This window comes from Dipodomys spectabilis, unplaced genomic scaffold, assembly GCF_019054845.1.
Source record: "Dipodomys spectabilis isolate Male_0828 unplaced genomic scaffold, ASM1905484v1 ptg000009l, whole genome shotgun sequence".
Classification (NCBI taxonomy): Eukaryota; Metazoa; Chordata; class Mammalia; order Rodentia; family Heteromyidae; genus Dipodomys; species Dipodomys spectabilis.
Window position 1 is genome coordinate 6,689,502 of NW_024870686.1, and position 19,265 is coordinate 6,708,766.

The 19,265-nt window shown below is 43.0% G+C and overlaps 1 protein-coding gene across 1 annotated transcript in view; it reads left to right on the forward strand.

The window, feature by feature from the left end:
* Positions 1-2,986: 2,986 nt before the first annotated feature.
* The window catches only part of Gtf2e2 (general transcription factor IIE subunit 2), a 61,122-nt gene continuing 44,843 nt past the window's right edge, over positions 2,987-19,265 (forward strand). Inside the window, exons 1-3 of the mRNA XM_042699960.1 lie at positions 2,987-2,990; positions 5,743-5,752; positions 11,140-11,145. The gene's annotated coding sequence lies outside the window, so the exon portion shown is untranslated. The remainder of the gene's footprint in view (positions 2,991-5,742; positions 5,753-11,139; positions 11,146-19,265) is intronic.

Sequence of the window (19,265 nt, forward strand, 5' to 3'; positions counted from 1 at the left end):
TACCACTCCCATACCTATTTGGCCACATGGTTGCATCTCAGTAAGCATATAATTAGACTGATAGGAGCAAAAGTTCAAGCGTTTTCTAGTAAGTCGCCACAGAGTTTAAACAATAACAAGCTTTCGTCAGTTGTTTGTCAGTCAGCTAAGTGGAGATGGTTAGTTAAGAAAGCTAGCATAACAATGGTAACAGCTGAAGTGTATATTCAATTATGTATCAGAGACTATGCTTCCATCCATGAACTAAACATTTTAATTCTTTTTGTTGTTGTTGTCGTTAGTGGTTGTGGAGCTTGAACTCGGGGGCCTAGGCACTGTCTCTGAGGGTTTTTTGCTCATGGCTAGCACTCTACCACTTTGAGCCATAGCCCCGCTTCCAGTTTTTGAGTGGTTAATTGGAGATCAGAGTCTAAACTGGACTTTTCTGCCCATGGTGGCTTTGAACCCCTATTCTCAGATCTCAGCCTTCTAAGTAGGTAGAATTATAGGTGTGAGCCACTGGCACCCAGCCTATCATTTTAATTCTTGAAATCATAGAGCTAGAGATATGTCTTATGTGATTTGAGTTTAAACCCCAGTCCTGACACAAATGTTAAATGGGAATTTGATCAACAAGATACAGAGAAGCCACACTTTGAGAGGATAGATGGGGAGTATTTATTAGAAAGCTAGCCACTGCAAGTGGACTCGTGTTCAAAAAACCAAAAAACAAAAAACTTGCAGCCTCAAAAGCAGTTATTACAAAATGTATAAAGGCAAAAACCACATAATTGGTGTGAGTAACTAAACCTAACAAATATACATAAGCAAAGCAAGCTAGATAAAGGTTATTTTGGGGGAACAATCAGGGGCAATCAAGGGTCAGTTATCTGGTGAGAACAATCAAGACCAAGACTTTCTTGGTGCTTAACTTGTGACATAATCCATGACATATCTGCAGGTCAAAGAATGACCTATGTCACCTTTAGAGAACTGGGTGGAAAGTCCCCATCATTGATAAGGTCCTTGATCAAAGGAAGGAGGCTGATATAAAGCAAAAATTAAACAAAGCTTTTATTTCGAGCCAAGCACCAAGAATCCAACTGTCCAGTCCGGGCCGTCTCTATGGAGAGAGCGACCCCAACTAGTCTCACAGGCTAATTTTTATAGGGCAAAACCGCAAACCACAAACTAACCGTAAACATGTAGCAGTTATGAGCTAATTTTACTCTTATTGGTTAAAACAGAAGGGTTACATATGTGTTTTTTTACTGATTGGGCGCCTCTACCTGACCTGACTCTCTCCTTTGTTCTTCTGGGCTCTGTTACTGAGGCAAGCAAGCAAGGTTACAGAAGCAAAACATAGCAAAAACATAGCCTTGAGTCACAGGAGCATAGGCAAAACACAATCCTGACTTGGTTAGCATGACCAATGCTATCAATGCTACTGACACTATTACAGAAATGATTTTTATTATAAGCTCCTGACTAATACAGCAACTCAGTGCAGCTGGTGATAAGCCTCAAGGTGGTCACTAGCCTTCTGCAAAAGTGCCAGCTTGGTAAACTTGACTGAGGGAGAGATGTTCTTTTGCTTCTTAGCAAGGATGGAGAAGAGACAAAGGCTGACTACTGACAGCCTTTGTCTGGAGTTTTTCTAACTTTTTGCCAGTGAATAGCAACTCAGCAACTCAGCTATTACAATCATCTGTTAAGATGCAAAGATGGCGATAAGGACAAAATGGCATTACTTAGACCCAGTATCCATATTTCAATATAAAGATACTGGTTGGGAATTGATGGCTCAAGCCTGTAATCCTAGCTAATCAGAAGACTGAAACCTGGGGAAATCACAGTTTGAAACCAGCCCAAGCAGCCAAGTCCATGTGATTCCATCTCCAATTATCTAGCAAAAAGCCAAGCTGGAAGCATGGTTCAAATGACAGAGCATAGCAAAGAGCAAGCAAGTGGAACAAATCTGAGACCTGAGTTCAAGCTTCAGTACTAGCACCAAAAATAAAACATACAAATTGAAGTAGTAAAGGTGAAATAAACATGAGGATTTTTGGTGTGTTGACAGTACTGGGGTTGACTCAGGGCTTTGTGATTGAGTCATACCCTATACCTTTTAATTTCAGTTATTTTTTGAGACAGAGTCTCACACTTATGCCAGGCTAGCCTGCCCTGGAATCATGATCCTCTATTTATACTTCTCACATAGCTACTGCACCCAGCTTTTATTGAATGAGATAGTCTTGTGAATTTTTTTCCCAGGCTGGCCTCATAGTGTGATCCTCCTACTATCACCTCCCAAGTAACCATGATTACAGACCACTGTGCCATGTGTGTGTGTGTGTGTGTGTGTGTGTGTGTTTGTGTGTGTATCATTATTGGTACTTGAACTCCTGGCCTCATCCTTGTTCAGCTTCTGTTGGTGGTGGTGGTGGTGGTTGTAAGGCTTGAACTTGGGTCCTGAGAGCTGTCCCTGAGCTCTTTTTGCTCTACACTTTGAGCCACAGGGCCATTTCTGGTTTTCTGGTGTTAACTGGAAATATGAGTCTCATGGACTTTTCTGCCCAGGTTGACTTTGAACCTTGATCCTCAGATCTCAGCCTCCTGACTGAATATCTAGGATTACAGGCAAGAGTCACCAGCACCCAGAACACTCAGCTTTTTTAATCACTTGAGCCACACCTCTACTTTTAGCTTTTTTTTTTTTTTTTGCAGGTTGTGGGGCTTGAACTCTGGGCCTGGGCACTGTCCCTCAGCTCTTCAGCTCAAGGCTAGCACCCTACCACATAAGCCACAGTGCCACTTCTGGCTTTATCTGCTTATGTGGTGCTGAGGAATTGAACCCAGGGCCTCATGCATGCAAGGCAAGCACTCTACCACTGAACCACCTTCTCAGCCCCTACTTTTAGCTTTTTGCTGGTTAGTTGGAGATAAGAGTCTTGAGGACTTGTCTGCTGAGGTTGGCTTTGAACAATGATTCTCAGATCTCAGTCTTCTGAGTAGCTAGGATTTTTTTTTCATTGTTTTTAATGAAGTAATGAGATGATAGTGATAACATGCTGCTGCTTAGGGAACACATTCACAGCCATCTTCTGATTGCTGATAGTTGGAGGTGGAGGGTCATCAGTCATATTGACTTTCTCTGGATAAGGTTAGTTAAACACAGGCCCAAAGAACAAATGGTGACCCCACAGACAATAGGATTATTGAATATGTTTATGAATATTGTTATTATAAAAGTGATGTTACAGAGGGGCTATAGTTCCACAAGTCAGATAATGAGTATATTTCTTTTTTTTTTGGTTGGTCGTGGGGCTTGAACTCTGGGCCTGGGCGCTGTCCCTCAGCTCTTCAGCTCAAGGCGAGCGCTCTCCCACTTGAGCTACAGCGCCACTTCTGGTTTTGTGGTGGTTTATTGGAGATAGGAGTCTCACGGTCTCTCCTGCTTGGGCTGGCTTTGAACCGCGATCCTCAGATCTCAGCCTCCCGAGTAGCTAGGATTACAGGCGTGAGCCACCAGTGCCAGGCTACAATGGGGTTTAAAAAAATATTAGTACAAATTAATTGTACATGCATATAATGTACTTTGTTCAAATTCAGTTGTATTACTCTTTTTTATTTTACCTCCTTACCCCTTTGAGCAGTTTTATTAGGTTTTACTGTGCTATTCTCATGCATATAGTGTACTTCAATCATATTTACCCCATCACCTTCTCCATTCCTCTCCCTCTCCTACTGCTTCCTCTCCCAATGCCCCCCTCTTACAATTATGCCTTTTCTTTTCTTTTTTGTCAGTCATGGGCTTGAACTCTGGGCCTAGGAGCAGTCCCTCAGCTATTCAGCTCAAGGCTAGTGCTCTACCACTTGAGTCACAGCACCACCTCTGGTTTTCTGAGTGGTTTATTGGAGATAGGAGTCTCACAGACTTTCCTGCCCAGGCTGGCTTTGAACTGTGATCTTTAGAGCTCAGCCTCCTGAGTAGCTAGGATTACAGGCATGAGCCACCGGCTCCCAGCTTCATTCTGCATGTAAGTGAAAATGTGATATTTTGCTGTTTGAGCTTGACTTATCTCACTTAAACACCAGAAAACTGGAAGTGGCTCTGTGGCTCAAGGTGGTAGAATGCTAATCTTGAGCCCAAAAGCCCAGGGATAGAGCTCAGCCCCTGAATTCAAGCCCTATAACTGACCAATAAAAAAATGATGCTGGTAACTGGGGCTTGAACTTGGTCTTGTGCTCTTGTGTTTTCTGCTCAAGTGGTGCTTTAAACCTTGAACCATACCCCCACTCCTGGCTTTTTGCCTGGTAATTGGAGATGAGACTCTCAGGCTACCAGGGTTGGCTTCAAAAGGCCATCATCAGATCTCAGCCTCGTGAGAAGCTAGGATGATAGGTATAAGCTACCAGCACCCAGTGATGCACAAGCAATATTTTAAAAGTATAATTTTATTGTTATTAGTAGGGTGTCATACCGTGGGGTTACCATTTCATAAGTCAGGTAATGAGTATATTTCTTTGTTTGGACAATGTCACCCATCCCTTTACTTTCTCCCAGTTTCCCCCTCCCATCCCTGCCCACAAGTTACATGTCATTTTCCATGTAGTGTGTGCTGAATAGCATGACTGCATTTGTTCCCCCTTCCTCCCCCCCTTTCTGTGCAGGCAATTTTACCATTGTTTTGTAAGAGTCATGAGGCTGTGTGTTCTATGCAACCAAGTGGCTTTCAGAAAGTGTCTCAGCTAGCATTCTCTGATGGCAAGCAATAGATGACAACTGTGGTTCAGTAAAGTCACCCAGGGATTTACTGGAAGGAGACTCAGGAACAGTTCTCAGGACCAAGGATAAAGAACTTGAGGGGCTGGGAAGGTGGCTCAGTGGTAGAGTGCTTGCCTTGCATGCCTGAGGCCCTGGGTTCGATTCCTCAGCACCACATAAGCAAAAAGAAAAAACCCGGAAGTGGCGCTGTGGCTCAAGTGGTAGAGCGCTAGCCTTGAGCTGAAGAGCTGAGGGACAGCGCCCAGGCCCAGAGTTCAGGTCCCACGACCGGACCCCAAAAAAAAAAAAGAACTTGAGAAAGGATAGGATCTGAGACAGCACAGCTGTGGGAACTCAGACTCCCTTGGATGCTGAATCTTATGGTTCAACAAAAGGTGATGTCCCTGTTCATGTTTTGTTTGACACAGTTGTGGGAAAATACCTGATTTGCCTACTTGTTTCAAACCTAGGTATGGCAATGTGCAGTGCTGTGAGGGACAGAATCCTCTGAAACACAGGAAATAGAAGAGAATCAATTGTCTATCAATGTACTTTGATCAAATGCACTTGTATCACTCTTTTTTTTGTAACCTCACCCCTTTTAAGTAATTTTTAGTAGGTTTCATTGTGCTGTTCTGTAAAGTACTGACTGCAGAAGAAAGAAAGATGTTGCTACCTAGGTAATAATAATCTTCTTATCAAGAGGACCTTTCCAGGCCAACTTGGGGTTCCTTCGAATCTTCTTCCCCAAAGGCAGTGATTAATTTCCCTAATCCCTGTTTCTAGAAGATGCAATGCTCTCTAGTCCTCTAGTATAAGCCTGCATGGGTGATCCAAGCAACATGCCACCCCTACCATTTATGCTGCAAAGGGGAACATGCTTATTTCAAATAGATTCTATCAGGGTGCCAGTAGCTCACACCTGTTATGCCAACTACATAGGAGGCCGAGACACATCATAGTTCAAAGCCAGCCTGGGCAGAAAAGTTCTTAAGGCTGTCTCTAGTAACTAGCAAAATGCTGAACTGGAGGCATGGCTCAGTGGTAGAATGCCAGCTCAGAGTGGGTTCAAAGCCTGCTCACTGTTCAAACTCCAGTACTTGCACAGAAGAAAAAGAAAAACAGAAATAAAAAGAGGGGAAGGTGGCTGGGAAGGTGGCTCAGTGGTAGAGTGCTTGCCTTACATGCATGAGGTCCTGGGTTCAATTCCTCAGCACCACATAAGAAGAAAAAGCTGGAAGTGGGGCTGAGGCTCAAGAGGTAGAGTGCTAGTCTACAGCTGAAGAGCTCAGGGACAGCGCCCAGGCCAGGAGTTCAGGCCCCATGACCAAAAAAAAAAAAAAAAAAAAAAAAAAAGAGGGGAAGGAAGGGAGGGAAGGAGGGAGAGAGAGGGGGAAGGATATAAGGAGAATGAAAGAGAAAGGAAAAGAAGGGAAAGAAAGAAAGGAAGGAAGAAGGAAGGAAAGAAAATAGGCTCTTGCTTCTGTGAATCAGATCTTGGCATAGAATGGAGTATGCATAATGTGAATTCTTGCTGTCTGTGTGTGCATATCTGAGGGGACAGGTGACAGTTGTATGCACAGGTGAGCTTCCTTATTGTAGTAGGCCTTTAGGAACAACCTGACACTCTGGGTATCGAAATGGCAGTGATATTTTATTTCCTCCCTTTGAGTTTTGTCTCAGAATAGGTTGCTGGCAAGGTTTCTGCACATCACTTGGGACCTTTGGTGTGTGCACGTGTGTGTATACTGAAAAATCAGACCCAGGGCTTTATGCATGCTAGGCAAGCACTCTACCACTAAGTCACATTCCCAACCCCTCTCCCATCTTCTTATCAAGAGACAATGTGGAATCAATACTGGCCTGTAATCCTAGCTATTCAGGAGGCTGAGATCTGAGAATCACAGGTCAAAAAAAGCTTGGGCAGGAAAGTCTGTAAGACTCTTATTGCCAATTAACCACTGAAAAGTCAGAAGTGGCACAATGGTTCAAGAGGTAGAAAAGCAGAAAAAGCTGAGGGGCAGTGCCCAGGCTCTGAGTTCAAGCCCCAGCACTGGCTAACTAACTAACTAAATACAATTTTAAGAAAGAAAGGAGATGGGAGAATCCTTGAGTATGTATTTTAATCACAGAATATTTAATAAAATTCACAAGCACTCTCTTTGCTGTTATGGCCTTGTTCCAGCACCAGGGCTTCACACTCTCACTTGGCTTTTTTGCTCAAGGCTGGAGCTCTACCACTTGTGTTCTACCACTGGTGCTCTACCCACAACTCCATTGTTGGCTTTTTGCTGGTTTATTAAAGATTCTCCTGGTTTTGTATAAGTGGGCTGGCCTCAAACTAAGATTCTCAGATCTCGGTCTCTTGAGTATTATAGGCATGAGCTACCAGTACCCAGCTTCTTTGTGTATGTGACAGGGTTTATGTAGCCTGAGCCGGACTTGAACTCTGATTCTCCTGCCTTAGCTTTCAAAGTTCTGGGATTAAGATGAATACCACTATGCCCAGTTTATAAGCATTCTTAGTTTTATATGCCAAATTTTTTCTAAGGAACCTATCAGGCTTTAAATGTATTCATTTAAAGGGCTAGGAAGGTGGCTCAGTGGTAGAGTGCTTGCCTTACATGCATGAGGCCCTGGGTTTGATTCCTCAACACCACATAAGCAGAAAAAGCCGGAAATGGGGCTGAGGCTCAAGTGGTAGAGCACTAGAGTGCTAGCCTACAGCTGAAGAGCTGAGGGACAGCACCCAGGGCCAGAGTTTAGGCCCCATGGCCGACCAAAAAAAAAAAAAAAAGTATTCATTTAAAAATATTAAATTTGGGCTGGGAAGGTGGCTCAGTGGTAGAGCGCTTGCCTTGCATGCATGAGGCCCTGGGTTCCATTCCCAGCACCATATAAGCAAAAGGAAAAAAGCCGGAAGTGGCGTTGTGGCTCAAGTGGTAGAGCACTAGCCTTGAGCTGAAGAGCTGAGGGACAGTGCCCAGACCCAGAGTTCAGGCCCCGTGACCGGACCCAAAAATAAATAAAAAATAAAAAAAATATTAAATTTAAGCTGGGCCCTTGTAGCTCATGGCTGTAAGCCTAACTATGCAGGAGGCTGAGATCTGAGGATTGAGGTTTAAAACCAGTCCAGGCAGGAAACTCTGTGAGACCTTAATCGCTGATTAGCTGTTGAGAAAATGGGAAGGAAAACTGTGGCTCAAGTGGTAGAGAACCAGACTTGATCAAAATAGCATAGGGAATAACTCCTAGATCCTGAGTTCAAGCTCCAGGACCAGCATACAAGAAAAATAAATTAGGAGTTACTTTCTTGTATTTACAATGATTGCTTGACCTTGTGTTTAATTTTGGTCTTGGACAATCTATAAGCAGATTCCTTTAGTAAGCTAGCACCATCTAGTGTATAGCTATTGGAATGAAAACCTGTAATCATCATGTAAGTATATGGACTTTAACAAAATCCATTATAGGAAGGAAGAAAGAAAGGAAGGCCAGTCTATTTTTGAACTTGGTGCTGGTGACTCCTGCCTGTAATCGTAGCTACTAGTGCACTTGAGCCACAGCTTGACTTCCAGCTTTTTCTTTTCTTTTTTTTTTTTCATTTTATTTTATTTTTTTTTGTGAACATACTGTACAGAGGGGTTACAATTACATGAGCAGGATAATGCGTACATTTCTTATCAAGCATTGCAGCCTCCTCCTTTGTTTACCCTTCACCTCCCTTCCCAGCCTCCCTCCTCATCCCCCCACCCAATCCTCCCACCCCTCCCACCAACGTTGTAAAGCTCCTTTTCGACATGACAACTTATGTGCTTATGTGGTGCTGAGGAATTGAACCCAGGGCCTCATGCATACAAGGCAAGTACTCTACCACTGAGCCACCTTCCCAGTCCTCCAGCTGTGATTAATTGGAGATAAGTCTCATGGACTTTTCTGCCCAGGCTAGCTTTGAATCACTATTCTCACATCTCAGCCCCTTGAGTACTTAGGATTCCAAGCATGAGCCATTGGCACTTGGCTTCCACAAGATTTTCAGCTCCAATTAACCAGCAAAAAGCTGGAACTGGAGGCGGACTTACTAGCTGTGAGTAGAAAAAGCCCAAGAATACAAAGCCCTAAATTGAAGCCTTAGTATCCTCACAAAGAAATTCAGTCAAATCACTAGAGGGAAAAAAATAATTTAATGAATGCAAAATTTAGTGGCTCTTTAAGAAAGAAAGACCATATATTGTATAAAAATGAATCCCAGCCAGCTATCAGTAGCTCACACCGATAATCCTAGGTACTTGAAAAGTAGAAACCAGGAGGCTGAAGGATCAAGGCCAGCCTGGGCAAAAAGTTCTTGGCACACCATCTTGACAGACAGATGCCAGTCATCCCAGCTATATGGGAAGGTAGAAATATGAGAATTCAGGCTGGCCTGAGCAAAAAACAAAAACAGAAAACATTGAGAGTAGGGCACTGGTGGCTCATGCCTGTAATCCTGGCTACTCAGGAGGCTGAAATTTGAGGATCATGGTTTGAAGCCAGCCCAGGCAGAAAAGTCCATGAGACTCTTATCTTGAATTAACCACCAAGAAACCAGAAGTGGAGCTGTGGCTCAAGTGGTAGAGCACTAGCCTTGAGTGAAAGAGCTCAGGAACAGTGCTCAGGCCCTGAGTTCCAGCCCTACAACCAACAACAACAAAAACAAACATTGAGACCCTACCTCCAAGATGACCACAGTAAAAATGACTAAACATATGGCCCACATGTTAGATCACTTGCTTAACAAATATAAAGGCCTGAGTTCAAGCTTCAGTCCTGCTCCTTGCAAAAAAATTAAATATTTGAATTGGGAAATGAGAAACTAGATCTTAAAAAGTCTTTCTAAACATGACATCATAGATAGAAGCCATAAGGGACAAATTGTTTGCTTTGACTGCACAAAAAACATAAATTTTTTGGCTCAGTGCCAGTGGCTCACACCTGTAATCCTAGCTACTCAGGAGGCTGAGATCTGAGGAGTGCTGTTGGAAACCAGCCTGGGCAGGAAAGTCCCTGTGAGACTCTTATTGGTAATTAACCACTCAAAAACCAAAAGTGGCTCTGTGGCTTAAAGCAGAATAAATACTAGCCTTGAGCAAAAGAGCTCAGAGACAGGGTCCAGCCCTTGAGTTCAAGTCCCATGACTGACAAAAAGAAAAAAAGAAATATATAGAATTTCTGGATAATCCCGGGCGCTGGTGGCTCACGCCTGTAATCCTAGCTACTCAGGAGGCTGAGATCTGAGGATCGCGGTTCAAAGCCAGCCCGAGCAGGAGAGACCTGAGACTCCTATCTCCAATAAACCACCAGAAAACTGGAAGTGGCACTGTAGCTCAAGTGGTAGAGCGCTCGCCTTGAGCTGAAGAGCTGAGGGACAGCGCCCAGGCCCAGAATTCAAAAAAAAAAAAAGAATTTCTGGATAATCATACTGTGGTGCTAGAACTTTTGTTGTTGTTGTTAGACCTGGGGCTTGAACTCAGGGTCTGGGCACTGTCTCTGAGCTTCTTTTGCTCAAGGCTAGCACTCTACCACTTGAGCCACAGCACCACTTTTTGGCTTTTTCTGTATATGTGGTACTGAAGAATCAAACCAGGGCTTCATAAATATTAGGCAAGCAACTTTACCATGAAGCCACATTCCCAGCCCTCTGGTATTTAATCTTATATGTCAATTTGGCTAAGCTGTGATACACAGTTCTTTAAGTACCAGTTTAGATGTCTGTGAAGGTGTAATTTAGGCCTGATTAACATTTAAAACAAATTAAGATTTAAAACAGATTACCCTTGGTAGTGAGCATGGTCCTTACCCAATCTGTTGAACCCTTAAAAGACTGATATTCAGTGTCTGGGGCTCATGCTTGCAATCGAAGCTGTTCAGGAAGCTGAGATCTGAGGATCATGGTTCAAAGTCAATCAGGACAGGAAACTCTGTGAGACTCTAATGTCCTATTAACCACTAAAAAGCCAGAAGTTTAGCTGTGGCTCAAGTTGTACAGAACTAGCCTTGAGGGGGGAAAAAAAAGCTCAAGGACAGAGCCCAGACCATGGGTTCAAGCCCCAGGACTGGCAAAAAGAAGAAAAATGAAAAGACAGGTTCCTCCAAGTGGAAAAAGTTTTGTCCCTAGAGCACATTCAGACTCAAGCCTGCCCTTACGAGCATTTCCAGCCTCCAGCTTGCTCTGCTAATACCAGACTTTCCCTTCCATAGAATCATGCTAATCATTCCTTAAAGGAAAGCTCTCTCTCTCTCTCCTTTTATCTTTCTGTCTTTATCTATTTTATCCATCTGTCTTTCTATCCATCTATCCATCAATCCCATTGCAGATTTCTCTGGAGAACTCTGATCTAGTGCAAATTTTGGAGCCGAGGGTGGCAGTGTGTGTGTGGGGGGGGAGGGGTGGCTCTAGAGAAAAGAATGTTAAGGATGAAATTTTTGAATTGATTCTGAGGTTTCTGGATTGGTTCTCTACTCTGGATTCTGTTGCCCAATGTCTCACTTCCCATGGGAAATAGAGCACTGATCATTTATGGTGTCAGGAGTCATGATGATATGCAAATTACCACCAACAAAGACACCAAATACTTATAAAAGGCAAATGAGTATATATAAAGAGACTGTTTAATTGCTTCTAATCACATAAAGCAAAACGAGTAAAGAAAGGAATGAGCTTGGAGATATTCTCATTTCAAATGTCATGTAAATAGCCTGAAAGTTTCTATGCCTGCCCTGACAGGAACTTGGATCTGCCCAGTTGACTGGTGAAAAGGAAAACCAAGCCAGAAGTGGTGGCATATGCCTGCAATCTCAGCTACTGGGGAGGGGGAGATTAGAAGGGTCATGGTTTGAGGCAGCCTGAGCAAAAAGGTCAAGATTCCCTATCTTAATGAACAAGCCAGACAGGGTGGATCATTTCTGTTATCCCTCCCCAAAAGACACACACACACACACACACACACACACACACACACACACACACACACACACACACACACACACGCAAAAACAAACAGTACCACTACTGCTAACAACAACAAAAAACATGTTTCCATTTTCTGGAATTTGTTTTGATAAATAGTATTTTAAATGTTGAGAGGAGTATACCTTTGGGTTCCTCCCCTTTAGTTGTCCTTTAGTCTGATTGTGAGTGAATGCCTAAAGTCCTGGATAGCTTACCATGTCCAGTTGTATTTTAGATCTAGCTTCCACATATAAGAAAAAACATGCATTGTTAAGACATTATAATTCTATTTAGAACACATTCCAACAGTGCTTTTACTTCATTATACTCAAATAGCTGTAAATCATGGCACATTTTGAGGGGTAAAATGTGACCTTTGAGGAGGTACATATCACTCCAAAGAAACAACATCACTTTTCTAACTTATACTAAAAACAACCACCCAGAGACTAAGTGTAGAGATAGGTGTTAATAGTGTGGGAGATGGTGCTGGGGCTCACACCTGTAATCCCACTGGAATCCCCATTTGGGAGTCAAATCTATAGATGGCCATCTACAGGCTAGAAGAGCTTGAAGGAGGAGCAAAATATATGTAAACATATGCAGACATATCAAGAGATAAACTAAATTCTTAATTTGTGTTATGGAAGTCAATTTGTCTTTGCTTCTGTTTTGCTATGGTTGTTTTGATTTTATTCATGTGTTATACACAATTTGTGTTTATCTGATTTGGGCAAACTTTTAATCACCACCAAAAAAACAGAAACAAAACAAAAAGCAAAGAAAAAAAGTAGTTGGGCCTGTTGGCTGTTATCTATCATCCTAGCTACTCAGAAGGCTGAGATCTGAGGATCACAGTTGAAGCTAGCCTCGCAGATAAACCTGAAAACCTCTATCTCTAATTAAAATGTCAGATGTAGAGTTATGATTCAAGTGGTAGAGCACCAGCTGTGAACAAAAAAGCCAAATGAGAGCGCAAGGCCTCAAGTTCAAGCTCCAGTACCAGAAAACAAACCACAACAACAAAGAGTGTAGAATAAAACACTCTTGGATCAAGCTGAATTTATTGATATTGGCCCACTAAATTAAGGTTGTGGGTTTAAAACTGCAGCTCAGGACAGGTGCCAGTGGCTCATGCCTGTAATCCTAGCTACTCAGGAGGCTGAGTTCTGATGATCGGAGTTCGAAGCCAGCTTGGGCAGAAAAGTTTGAGAGACTCTTACCTCAAATTAACCACCAAAATCTGGAAGTGGAGGTGGGGCTGAACTATAAGAGAGCTCTTACTAGCCTTGAGCGCAAAAGCTTTGGGACTGCGCTCTGGCCCAGGGTTCAAGCGCCAGGATCCACAAAATATATAAATAAATTGCAGCCCAGGAACTTAAAAAAAAAAAAAAAAGATTCCAAAAGTGTGAAATTCAGTTTTTAGATTCTAGGTCCAAGTGTAGGAGTTCCCTTTAGGCCAGGCTACTCACTCCCTTTTGCCAAATAGAGACATGATGAGGGACAGAGAGAGCATAAGACATGGCAGCCTTCTTAGGTTACAGACACTGGCCTCAGGTTAAATAAGCATAATTGAGGGCAACTGGTGATAAATGTTAGCTCAGTTAAGATGGTCCCAAGTCAGAGGTGCGGCCTGGTTGACGTTAGCTCAGTCTTTGTCTTTGAAAACCTGATAGCTAGATAGTGTCTTTTGGTTGTTCTCTTCCAAGATGACAAGAAGAAGGTATTGCCTGTCTGAGGGGCAATTTGCCTTTTGTCACAAGATACAATCTGTGAATCCTGTCTTTTCTGGAGCCAAAAGTGCTTATAAAGTGACCGCAGTAAGGAATGAAAACAGATGAAAAGTATGTGTGAGTAGGGCTGGGTGCCCAGCGTTTATTTAGTTAAGTCACGGGACCAGTGAATACAGCTTTTGGGTTGCCTCCCACACGTGGACAAAAGTTGGCCTACACTAAATGACATTGTTTTGCTTTGTTTTGTTTTTGGTATGGGTCCTGGGGCTTGAATTTAGGGCCTGGGCATTGTCCCAGTGCTTTTGTGCTCCAGGTTAGTGCTCTACCACTTTGAGCCACAGTGCCACTTCCAGTTTTCTAGTAGTTAATTGGAGGTGAGTCCTACAAAGTTCCTGACAGGTAACAAGGGAGGCAGGACAGATGAGGGGAACTAAGGCAGGATTGTGCAAAGCTAAGTAATTCATCTTTGTTTTTAATCCCTTGGTGTTACACTTTTACCACTTGGGCTCAAGGTCTGCATACTTTAAATATATGGCCATTTTGTTTGGGTAGTCCCTTCAGGGAAGAAATGCACTCTGCCTTAAAACCGATATTTATTATTGAAATCAAGACTGTAGCCAGTCACAAATGTTTATCCTTTGGGGATAGGCACTTTGTGTCAGGAGGAGCCATTCTCTTAAGTATTTGTTTTTCCAGAATATGACTTCTTTATGATAGCCTTCCTCTGTTTTTTATTTTTATTTTTATTTTTGTCAGTCATGGGGCTTGAACTCTGGGCCTGAGCACTGTCCCTCAGCTCTTCAGCTCAAGGCTAGCGCTCTACCACTTGAGCTATAGCGCCACTTCCAGTTTTCTGGTGGTTTATTGGAAATAAGGGTTTCAAGGACTTTCCTGGCTGGGCTGGCTTTGAACCTTGATCCTCAGATCTGAGCCTCCTCAGTAGCTAGGATTACAGGCATGAGCCACTGGCACCCGGCTCCTCTGTTTTTTAGAACACATTAATTGTTTGGGGTCAGCAGGCAAAGTCAGATGGAGAAAGCTGCTCTCCTTTTCTTGTTCCTTGTGCTAATGTTGCAGCCTATGAAGGAGTGTTTCTAAGTACACTGTTTCTAAATTCCTTGCTATTCTACATTCCTGGTCTTCACCATGCCTTATTTTCCCTAATCTATCATGCCTCAGTTGTTACCTGTCAGGAACTTAGTAAGAAGCAACTTTCAAACCGCTTTTCTCCCCTAAGAAACGTTGACTAGTTAAGTCTACATAAATTACCTGGGAGCAGGATAAAGGCTGGGAATCCCACCTCTTCCATTTGGTAACTATATCCTTTGTTCTTAGACATCCTCTCTGCAGTCACGCTGCAGCCATCTTGGAATCCACCAAAGGCTGAATGACCAGCCAGGTGGTAATCGGTTACACCTGCCTGGTAACTACCTCTGCCTGAGCAGTCCAGACACACGGATTGTCAGGCTACCTGACTCCACTTCTGAGTATATTTTTGAGCACAACCTTTGCCTTGGGACTTTTACTTATGTACATCTTCCCCAGTTCTTGCCCCCAATTCTCTTTTTGTTTGTGTGTGCATGTGTGCTGGTCCTGAGGCTTGAACCTGGGGACTGTCCCTTTGCTTTTACACAGTGTTTTTTTTGTCAAACCAAAATGCCTCAGTGTTGTGTGTTGATTTTTTTTGGTATAGATATTTCCTAGCATTATTTGCTTTTTGACTTCAATTGTAACTATTATCTGTGTTCTTTGTGATCAGCAGCCATGTGAGGAATGTAAATCTTGTGGTAGAAAAGAGTTGAACAATAAATTGCAGTTATCATAGTGGGGTGGCTCCACAATATTGGGGTCCATGATCAAAGGAACGAGACTGAAACCAAATGAAAGTCAGACAAAACTATATTTCGCACCAAGCATCTAGAAACAGACTGACCACTCAGGGCCGCCTCGGCAGAGAGTGAACCCCACCCAGCTACATAGGCTAACTTTTATAGGAACAAGCCATGCAGTTTAGGCTGGCCACATGCAGGTGGCCAATAGCATTGCAATACTCACACAAGATTGCACAGTTATGTTGGGCCACACGCAGGTGACCAGTGAGTTTACAACTTATCCCTAAGCAGTTGTTTAAACTAACCTACCACTTTGCTCTGTTTGGGTGTATGGGTTTGGGGGGGGGCGGGGAAGAAGGTGGGGTTTGCATTCCTTGGTTGGGGGCTGTTACATATGTGTTTGTTACTGATGTGTCCACCTGGCCTCTATGCTCTGTTATCGGAGACTTGCAATCCACATTTTTCCTAAACTTGTAAACAACAAAATGGATGTTTAACCCAGGTGGAGTTACTAGGCTCACTAGATCCTAACAGTAAGATGGGGTCCCAACATCCCCCCCTTGTCTTTGAAAATGAGTCAATTCCTTGACTCTTGTGCCAATTCTATATCCTCTTGTTGTAGGGGCTATATTGAGTCTGCAGGACCAGCATTTTTACTGCTCCAATTTTAAGACATACTCATACCATTTGCTACATACTTAAACTTTCTGGGGTTTGTCTTCTTTCCTTTTTCAGTCTGATACAAACATTTTAAGACAATCCTTACTTTTCAAATCCTTTCTTATCCAGAGATCATTTTCCCCCCAATTCCTCTCCCAAGGCTTTCTTTACTACCCTCTTTTTTTCCTGAGTTTCTTTGTGGTTCGAATTTGAAACTGCCCAATTTTTCCTTTGGCTTGTGGAACCAAGTTATCTCAGAACAGCCTCAAGGCACCACTGGGGTGGAGAAGCTTGCTAGATTTTAAGGCTAAGAGCAGGCTCATTGCTCTTATTACCTCCATTGATAAAAATCTAAGGAGATGTAAGGTGTATGGTATCCTAAGCTCACACAGGGGCTAGTCTAGTGGGGTTACTGCTCTTTAACACACACCCAGGAGGAAGCAGGTTATTACCATACCAGAGCCAAACTAGGCTAAGACTATAGAGTGGATTTATAGTCCCTATGCCCTGAAGTACCTAAGGCAAACCAGTGATGTCCTTGCCCCCAATATCCACTGTGGAAGTAGAGTGGGTCACTGGGTATCACCAAAAGAATGTCCCACAAGATCTTAGTTTTATCAGACTCAAAGCAGTTCTCCGCCAGGAAGCAGTCTCAGGTGATGGGATCAGGCAGGAGTTCAGTCTACTTTATCCATGGTGGAGGTGGTCTGGGTGATGATGTATATTTCCTCTAGGTGATTGTCAGGCTGTCATTGAACTTTACCCATTAGGGTGAACAGCAGTAGCAGCAGCAGGGTCTCTCAATGGCTCAAAGGGACTGTCACACCTTGTGCTAGGCTGCAAATTCCTACACAGACTACTTAATGATACACTGCATAGGCTTGGCAGGCTGTGGCCCCACTGGTTTTTAAGACCATTTAGACAATAGCCCAGGACAATTTACCAAGACAACAACTTTTTACTAACCAGATATTTTTGTAAACAGACACAGAAGGCTTGGTCTTGTAACCATCTCTGACAGATGCAGTCTCCATACTTGCACACCTGTTAACACTATTCTTTATGCCTTTTTAAAAAATTATATTTTATCTATTTTGCCTTGCTTTTCCAAAACTAACTCTGGACTCTTGATCTTAAAAGGGGGTTGATGGGCAGAGGTCCATCTTCTATAACTTCTGCTGTAACGTCAGGGGCATTGGTCCTACCTAGCCAGGAACCTATAACCTGAGCCTATTTTACAAAGAGGTTACCAGGGTTAGATGTCATTAAGAACAATATATATATATATATATATATATATATTTTTTTTTTTTTTTTTTTGGTTGGCCGTGGGGCTTGAACTCTGGGCCTGGGCGCTGTCCCTCAGCTCTTCAGCTCAAGGCGAGCGCTCTACCACTTGAGCTACAGCGCCACTTCTGGTTTTCTGGTGGTTTATTGGAGATAAGAGTCTCACGGTCTCTCCTGCCCAGGCTGGCTTTGAACCGTGATCCTCAGATCTCAGCCTCCTGAGTAGCTAGGATTACAGGCGTGAGCCACCAGCGCCCAGCTAAGAACAATATTTTAACTTTTGACAAATGCACAGACCTTTTCTCCTGAACAGATAAATTTTATGTAGCTGGTGTCAGCTCAAACGTTACTGCCAATTAGGGCTTTTGACACATACAAGGGTTGGGATTTAAATTATCTCCCACATTTTACAACCTGAGCTTTTTAGTACTATCACAGAGGACTGGCAAGTTCCTATCCCTTTTAGGCATACTTACAATCTATCTTCCATGACCTCCTGGCTCTGACCATTTTTTTTTTTTTTGGGTCCAGTCGTGGGGCCTGAACTCTGGGCCTGGGCGCTGTCCCTCCGCTCTTCAGCTCAAGGCTAGCGCTCTACCACTTGAGCCACAGCGCCACTTCCGGCTTTTTTCTTTTTGCTTATAGGTGCTGAGGAATCGAACCCAGGGCCTCAGGCTTGCAAGGCAAGCACTCTACCACTGAGCCACCTTCCCAGCCCTCTGACCAGTTTTTGAAGGGCTATGCACAAACAACTCTAGGATCGGACATTATTTCTGCCATCCAAGCAGTGGCTTACTGCCTCTGGATGCTCCACCACTGCTTTTGTCCCAGGAGTGTCTTCTCCACACTGGGATAAATGCCTCATTGGCATTTCCCTTGGTAGGTCACTGGACTTGAACTCGGGGCATGAGTGCTGTCCCTCAGCTCTCAGCTCTAGGCTAGCACTCTGCCACTTTGGGTCCCAAAGCAACTCTGCTTCCTCTTTTAGCACTCTGCTGGCTGATTAGAGGTGACAGTCTCACGGGGACCTTTTTCTGCCCCGGCTGGCTTCAAACCAGTTTGCAGATCAATGAGTCTTATAAAAGACCACTTTACTACAATTAAAAGCAACAAGGTGGTCAACATAGAAGTAGCTTATAAGCATGCTCTTACCTGAAACTTATTAAGAGCCAAAGTTACATCTGACAAACTTGCAAGAATCCTCACTCTTTTTTGTGGGCCTGCTGGGAACTGTTACAGAAAAACCTATGAGAGCAAACTGAAATAGCAATTAAGCAATTATTTTGGTGGTCCTAATTTTTCCTTTTTTTTTGCACTTTGAGGCAAATGTTAAGAACAATTTTACTTTTAAACTTTATATCCAGAAATCCATTGCTAATTTTTTAAGCCTCTTATTAATTTGTTTTAATATTTTATACTTTAGTTTTCAGTTGCATTTTGAAAAATACCTTAAAATCTTGAGGCTAGGTGTCACTCATTGCCTCCTGGCTGCATGCTTTAAAACAGATGCACATTAAAACTTTTGAACTTAAATGACAATTTTTCCTTAATGCAAGAATTACAATCACCACCACTGTACCAAGACCCTAGACTTAACACCTTTCTTTATGCCTTAAAAAAATATCCAATTGCAGAATATCATTAAGAGCAAATCACATTATAGAAATAAACTTTTTAACTCTCTTTTTAAGGCCTTTTTAATTTGAATACATTCAAAGTTTTAACAATACCAATCAATCAGATCATCACATCACTCATTTTTACTATTATGTTTCAAGTGTCTATCTGCAAGGAAAAGACAGGACAAAGATGGGCCACTTGGCCCCTCCTATGAAAGGGTACACACCCAATCCAACTCTTTAGGGTTAGATGAACTGCCTTTGTGCCAGCTTGCCCTCTTCCATCAGGTGTGGACTCCCCCCAGGCCTGTCTCACCATGCATGACCAGCTGAGCTGCACTTCTGCCTGTTCACCCCTCAACCCTAAACATAGATCTTCTGTTGGCTTCTAAGTTTTTT